This window comes from Monodon monoceros, unplaced genomic scaffold (genome assembly GCF_005190385.1).
Source record: "Monodon monoceros isolate NGI ecotype Baffin Bay Population unplaced genomic scaffold, NGI_Narwhal_1 Super_Scaffold_8, whole genome shotgun sequence".
Lineage (NCBI taxonomy): Eukaryota > Metazoa > Chordata > Mammalia > Artiodactyla > Monodontidae > Monodon > Monodon monoceros.
In genome coordinates, this window is record NW_021703785.1 from 2,399,167 (window position 1) to 2,406,512 (window position 7,346).

At 53.1% G+C, this 7,346-nt stretch overlaps 1 protein-coding gene across 4 annotated transcripts in view; it reads right to left on the bottom strand.

The window, feature by feature from the left end:
- Positions 1-6,700: 6,700 nt before the first annotated feature.
- COL4A2 (collagen type IV alpha 2 chain) overlaps positions 6,701-7,346 on the bottom strand; it is a 169,448-nt gene continuing 168,802 nt past the window's right edge. For 3 of the 4 annotated variants that reach the window (XM_029209811.1, XM_029209809.1, XM_029209810.1), the window contains exon 47: positions 6,701-7,346. This exon is cut by the window's right edge and continues 704 nt beyond it. The gene's annotated coding sequence lies outside the window, so the exon portion shown is untranslated. The other variant, XM_029209812.1, reaches the window with a different exon arrangement.

Consider the following 7,346-nt stretch of genomic DNA (forward strand, 5'->3'; position numbering starts at 1 on the left):
GTCCTGGGGGCTGGAGGCTAGATTGAGGTGCCAGCCGACTCAGTTTCTGGTGAGGGCACTCTCCTGGCTTGTAGATGGCCACCTTTCTGCATGTGTCCTCACGTACTGGAGGGAGAGAGAGCTCTTGTGACTCTTTCCTTACAAGGGCACTAATCCCATCATGGGGGCCCCACCCTCAAGGCTTCATCCAAACCTGATTACCTCCCAAAGGCCCCACCTCCAGACACCATCCCATCTGGGGGTTAGGACTTCAACATATGGATGTTGGGAGACACAAGCATTCAGTCCTTGACAGGAAGCAAAGTGGGGCAGAGGCTGGTGAACAATGTTTCACGAGCAGTACTTTTTGGGGGGAGGTGTTCAGTGTTTCTGCGGAGAGCCCATGATCTCTGATGCTGTGGTCTGTAGCCCTGCCTCTGCTCCCGGGTGGTGCACGTCCTCTGGGTAAGCAAACGAGCCCCATCTGTGTGATGGAAACACCATCAGAGCCCCCTGTATGTGACTGGGGAGGCCTCCAATTGAGATGTCCTGTTACTGAAGCAGATCTCGAGGTCTAAAACTTCCATTTTGCAACTGTAGCCCGTTCAAAAGTGAAAACGAGTCAGTCTGATTACTTTTCATTGACGTGGCTTAGTTTCCCATTTAGTGGGTGGAAGTTGTATTTATTTTTCCACAAAGTGTGTCTTTGCTAGTGAGACACCTGGGAGACCTAGGAACTTGTCTTTGAAGACTGTGGAGGGGAAAAAGCATCCTAGGAAATTATTTCTGTCTTTGTACTTGAAGGCAGGGGTGGCTGAGTTCCCACAGCCCTTTCCGCCTGAACAGTCTGATTCTCTTGCCCATCTGCTCTGAGCACCCCCAGCTCGTGCCCTTGAATGACCCCGCGTTCTGGAGGATGGCCCAGGACGTCACCTTCTCCATCAACAGCAGGTAGGCATTGCACCCTCACTGCTGCCCTAAAAAGTAGGCTTCACTCTGGGCTCTGTCCCAAGTGGACTTTGGGTGCCAGCCTGGGCTCTCGCCAGGGAGACTGGTCCTGGGGTCTGAGACTGCTCACGGGTTTCCAGCCGTGGTCGCTCGTGGGCCCAGTTCCCGACCAGGGAACCAGGTCAGTTCTGGGGAAGCTTCAGCTGCTTCAGTGAGCTAGCCAATGGAGAAAGAGGGGATCCTCTGCTGGATGTGGGTTCGAGCTGGGACCTCAAACATTCTTTCTTTCCCTTTGCTCAAATGCAGCTGCTCTGTGGCTGGGAGGCCACGGACAGCCGTGGGTTAACCTGCTGAGCCTGGCCCAGGAGCCATCGCTGCAGACTTTCACCCAAGTGTCCTCAGAAACCTTCTTCTCAACAGCAGCTCCTGGCCGGGCATTTCCTGGTGGCCTCGAGGTGTCCTGCGTGGGAAGTTTTGAGGGGGATTATGTTGTAATCTGGGTGTTGGCCTTTTCACAGGCCGCTAGGCCGGTGTCTTAAGAGAACCGCTTTGTCATTTCTGAACCCGCCCTCCTGGTTGAATCAGCACTGCCTGCTGTGCCAGCAACCCTCTCCCACAGACGTCCGGCAGCTTCATCTCCTGCGACGTCTCCCTCTGGCCGAGGTGAGCCGGTGCTCAGAGCCCGGTTGCTGTGGGCAGTGGATTGGAGATGGGTTTGTCCTCCCGAGAGAAGGGGGATGGAGCTGACTCGTGTTCCACCTCCGAGCTCTGCGCCGGCCCTGCACGCGAGGAGCACCTGCGCCGATGACCGCAGCCCACCAGAGGGGGGCGAGCCCTGGGCACTTGCTCTTGTGTCCAAGAGCAAGAGGTGGGGTGGCCTCTGCAGGAGTTTGGAATGTTTTGAGGCAGAATCTGCTCCCGCTGTGGCTGATGGAACCGGGGGTTGTTCTTGCCTTTGTGTAATGAGGCAGGGCCAGCCCCCCTCCGCACCCCACCCCGCCTGCCCCCATTATGTCACACCCCCTCCCCGTTCCCTTAGCACTTGGCCCGATCTTTTCCACTTCTCGAAGCGGGACCCTTTGGCCTGCACTGCTCTCAGATACACCCATTTCCACCAGCTCCTAAAAAGTCCACTGTCCTTTCTTTTCTTCCTGCTTTACATTATTATTAACTGAGGTCCATGCTTTATTTGGATGCCCTTAATTTCACCTAATGTCTTTTCTCTGTTCAGGGTCCCATCTGGACACCACATGACATTTAGTCTCATCTCCTTAGGGTCCCCATGGCTCTAACAGCCTCTCAGACCACCTTGTTTTGGTGACCTTGATAGCCTTGAGGGGTACGGACAGGTGTTCTGTAGGACACCCCTTGGCCGGGATTTGTCTGATGTGTTTCTCCTGATGAGGCTGGGGTGGAGGTTTGGGAGGAAGAGCACAGAGGTAAGCACGCTCCTCAGGTCACGCTCACGGGGCGCCCGCCGTTACCGTGACTCATCACTGATCGCATGGCCCAGGTGTGTGGCTCACGGTCCCCGCGGCACAGGTGCCCTCTCCGCTCCTTCCACACTCTGCTCTCTGGAAGGACGTCGCCAGGCACAGCGCACACGCCCCTCCTTTATGGTAGAATAACTACCCACTTTGGGTGTTTTTACAAGGATTTGTCTCTCCTCCCCATTCATTTATTGATTCCATCGTTATATTGGTATGGACTCACGGACATTTATTTGATTCTTTGGGTTATAATTCAGGATGGTGTCCTTCTTTTTTTTTTTTTTTGGGGGGTATGCGGGCCTCTCACTGTTGTGGCCTCTCCCGTTGCGGAGCACAGGCTCCGGACGCGCAGGCTCAGTGGCCATGGCTCACGGGCCCAGCCGCTCCGCGGCATGTGGGATCCTCCCGGACCGGAGCACGAACCTGTGTCCCCTGCATCGGCAGGCGGACTCTCAACCACTGCGCCATCAGGGAAGCCCCGGATGGCTTCCTTCTTGATCACGTTATCCCAGCTTTTGTGAACGGGAAGCTGTGTCTGTTGGCTGCTGTGTCCCTTTGACCCATTCCCATCTCTGGGGTTTATTTATTTTTTAAAATTTATTTATTTATTTACTATTTATTTTTGGTTGCATTGGGTCTTCGTTGCTGCGCGTGGGCTTTCTCTAGTTGCCGCGAGCGGGGGCTACTCTCCTTTGCGGTGTGCGGGCTTCTCATTGCGGTGGCTTCTCTTGTTGTGGAGCACGCGCTCTAGGCACGTGGGCTTCAGTAGTTGTGGCTTGTGGACTCTAGAGCGCAGGCTCAGTAGTTGTGGCGCACGGGCTTAGTTGCTCCGCGGCATGTGGGATCTTCCCGGACCAGGGCTCGAACCCGTGTCCCCTGCATTGGCAGATGGGTTCTTAACCACTGTGCCACCAGGGAAGCCCCTGGGGTTTATTTTTGAGTACTTTCTTACTTTCTGGCACCACCTGTGTTCCAGGTTCATCTTGTGTGTTTCCTGCACTCGTCCTAGAATCAGCCATTGCTCCAAGGAGCCCTGGGACCTTTCACTGGGGAAAGTGTCCGAAGCCCAGATCTGGGCTAGGTGTGCTTGTTGCCAGCGGGGCTGGGGGTGTTTCTTTAGAGCCCTCCAGCTGAGAGCAAGGAAGTACACATGTAGATCCTGACGCCCATGTCCAAACCTGGTCTGGCCGACCTCTCTCACTCAGGCAGCGGGAAACGCACTCCCTGTAAACCCCGTCTCAGGCAGCGGGAAACGCACTCCCTGTGCCCCCATCCATTCCCCAACTGTTCAGTTGCAGCAGACAATGTGGGTCAAGGCTGCAATAGGGGGAGCACAGCCATGAGGGGGGCGGGCCCTTGGCCTTTGGCTTCAGGCCTCCCTTGTTTCCAAAGTTACCCATGTTAGCATTCTCCCCTCCCCCTCCAATTAGTTCCTAACACCTGCTGTTTCTCTTTTTTAAAAAATAAGTGATGTATGATATCTCGCTTATTTGCGGAATCGAAAAAGAAATGACACAAATGAACGTATTTACAAAACAGAAACATACAGAGTTAGAGAACGAGCTTAAGGGTGGGGGGCAGGGATAGGGAGTTTGGGACTGACATGTACACACTGCTATATATAAAATAGACAACCAGCAAGGACCTACTGTATCACGCAGGGAGCTATGCTCAATAGTCTCTCACAACCTAAATGGGAAAAGAATTTGAAAAAGAATAGATACGTGTATATGTAGAACTGGATCACTTTGCTGTACACCTGAAACTAACACAACATGGTTAATCAACTATACTCCAGTATAAAATAAACAGTTAAAAAAAATCACTTCCTTCAAGAGGAATTCTTTGGTTCAAATATCTCTGCTCTGTATTCCTCCTGTACCCCTAATTTCTCCCTTAATAACATTCATGGCGCTTTATTTTAATTACTTTTTTTATTGCCTGTATCCCCCAGTAAACTAAAATTTCTACGGGCAGGCACTAAGTGTCTTGTTCCGTGCGGTATTCTTACCACTCAGGACAAGTGATGTGTGCCTTCAACACATGTGTTCTTGAAAAAATACTTGTCAAAGGAATAAATAAATAAATATGCCACGTTTATAAATATAAAGAAAAGAGCGATGGCCTCTTTCTGGGAACGGCAGCCTGTAGGTAGGGCCACGTCCAGGTGTGATCTGAGCCCTGGTGTCGCTCGGGCAGATGGACGAGATGGGCGCCTCTGTGCTCACGTCACCCTCCCCAGTGGCTCACGTGTACCTGTGGTACTTGCTGAGTGTGCTGACCGGGCCACGTGCCACGTAGCTCTCCAGTGGCAGGGTTGCCATTTCCCGTATTTATACCCTGCAAACCGTTCACTTGGGTTTGTCCTGCCGCTTCACGGTCCTCCCGCAGCTCAATATCACCCCTTCTGTGCGTGTCAGGAATTTACCTTCAGAAGGCTTCTACCTCACCCCTGCACAGCCTATGTTGGATACCTCTTGTCCGTGGGAACATCTTTAAAACCCTCCAATGGCAGGGAGTCTCCAACCCCTTCTTCTTGAGGCTGGGACACGACACCAAACTCACACGATGGTGTGCATGCCAGCTCTCTTGGGGCCCTTTCACACGTAGGAACTGATTTAATTCTCAGGACGCCCCCGTGGCGAGCAGGGTCTTCGGTTCAGCTCCCCTGGTGGCCCCCAAGCGGAGAGCTGCCCCGGGGTCCTCCGGACTCGCTCTTAGGCAGCGGGAAGCTGGAGCGATATTCCAGGACTTCCTCCGTCTTTCCTGGTGCCCCTCCGACCAGCCAGGATGCTTCCAGAGGCATCTCCTCTGGTTTAACGTGGGTCCTGGCATCGTCTGTGCGAGGGGTGAGGAAAGCCACCTTATGAAGCAGTCGCGAGACAGTGATTCTAAGCTCAGGGCACCTACTCTCTGGAAAATGGGGGGGGCAGCGTCAGCCACTCACGTACACTTAGCTTCCGGGGTGGTGGTTCCTCTCAGCCTTGAGAAACTAGGCCAGAAAAATCTCACGCAACATGCAAGGGTCTGTGAAGGGCAGAGTTTGAATTTTCAAGGTTCAGAAGGTTGGCTGTTTGACCCAGACTAGGAATCTTCACCTGCTGTCCTTGCACAGGGTCACGAGCTTCGTTGCACAAACGGGTGTTGGGGTTATGGATTATTTGTGTTTGGTTTATATTTGATGGTCGACATTTTGGAATCCAATTATGTATCGAGATCTTGGTCTTCTCGCCGTATGTATTTTAGGTGTGAGGTTCAGTGTTTAATTCTGGGCACCTACCTCTGATGTGCGAACCTCACAGAGGCATCAAAGCTAAACCATATGAAATCGTGCATATGAAACTTTTGAAAATTACAAGACACTATACAATTTAAAGAATCTTTAAAACAGTTGTGCCATCACCTCCCCGTGCTGGGCATCTTTCAGGCCCTGGCCTCAGCCTCTAGGCTCACCTTTTCCGCTGCAGCTGTTGCTACGGAAACCAGATGTCCACAGGTATAGCCTACAATGCCTTGCATCAGCTTCACCTGGTTCTCTGATACCTCCACCTGGGGTGCTAGGAGCCCCCTCAGCCCCGGACATGTGAGGCAGCCTGACCCGTGGGGGCAAGAGATGGAGGCTGAAAATGTGCCTTTCCCACGCCTGGGGGGGACCATCTGAGTGTCCTTCTGTGGCCTCCCTCGGTGGGTCCCCGCAGGATTGAACCCTGAGCCCCCCACAGTGGCAGCCCCCTTAGTGAGGTGCCCTGCTTCCTGGGTCGCTCTGCCCAGGTCCCATTCCACTGCCTGGAGTCACGTCCCCACTTAACCCTCCGGAGCAGAGTCCTCGTCCTGGGCGGCCGCTGGGGGTATGCAGGCCAGGCAGGTGCTGATCTCCTTCGAGTAACATTATCATGTGGAATTATTATTATAACATTGTCACCTTGTTAACTGTAGAAATTGTACTTAGAAAAAGTTTAATATGAGATTGAATTTTAAAGGGTAAAAATAAATTCTGTGAGTTGGGTGCCTGAAGGTCAGCCAGGTTCCAGAGAAACTGAAGCCGGAAATGTGTCTTGGAGGCTATATCTTGGAAACACTGGGATTTTGTTGGGATGTTGTGCTGGGGCTGGTGAGTGACTGGTACCCATCTTGCTAATCCCCATGAGTGATGGTGCAGGTGTCTTCTGTAAACACTAACGCATTATAAACACAGACAGTTCCCTGGGAAACGAACGACACCACCACAGGCTTGTGTTCAATCTGCTGAAACTTGGAAAAACACAGCTGCGCGGTGCTGAGCTGGGTGCAGGGCTCGCACTTGGGCCCGGATGCAGTGTTTTGGGGTTCACGGCAAAGTTTGTGCTCTATGGACTCGAGAAAATTAGGCAGGCAATGACTCGGCGTATAAAAATGTTCAAAACGAACTTTTATTTGGGGGTCGTTACAGAGGATGGAGTAGGCATAGGAATACAATTCTGCACAAAGTACGGAGGGTAAATGTCCAGGGACGGCCTGGGGGCAGTGGAAGCATCACTTGCGACCCTACAAAGTTTGCTGCCACGCAGCCTGGCTGACAACAGACGGTGAGAAGGTCTTCGCTTCTATGTGAGTTTTGCCGAACCCAACGGTCTGTAAGGGGTGGTGGGGAAGAGTGATAGCTGGTGTGCGGACATCAGTGGCTTTTAAAACAAAAGGCACAGTCGGCCTTCCCGAGGGGACCAGGATCCTTCGCGTTGCCGGCGTTTGGGAGAAGAGGGCGCCGTCACCATGGGGGCTCGGAGAGCAGGGCTGCGTCCACCCCCAGGAGCCCCCCGAGTGGGAACAGCGGGAGTGAGCTCCGGAGCCCGCAGGCTGCACGGCCTCATCTGTCTATGCCTCCCCGTTGAGTTCGATAAGTGGGTTATCAGTGACGGCTGAGACCCTCCCCGTTGAGTTCGATAAGTGGGT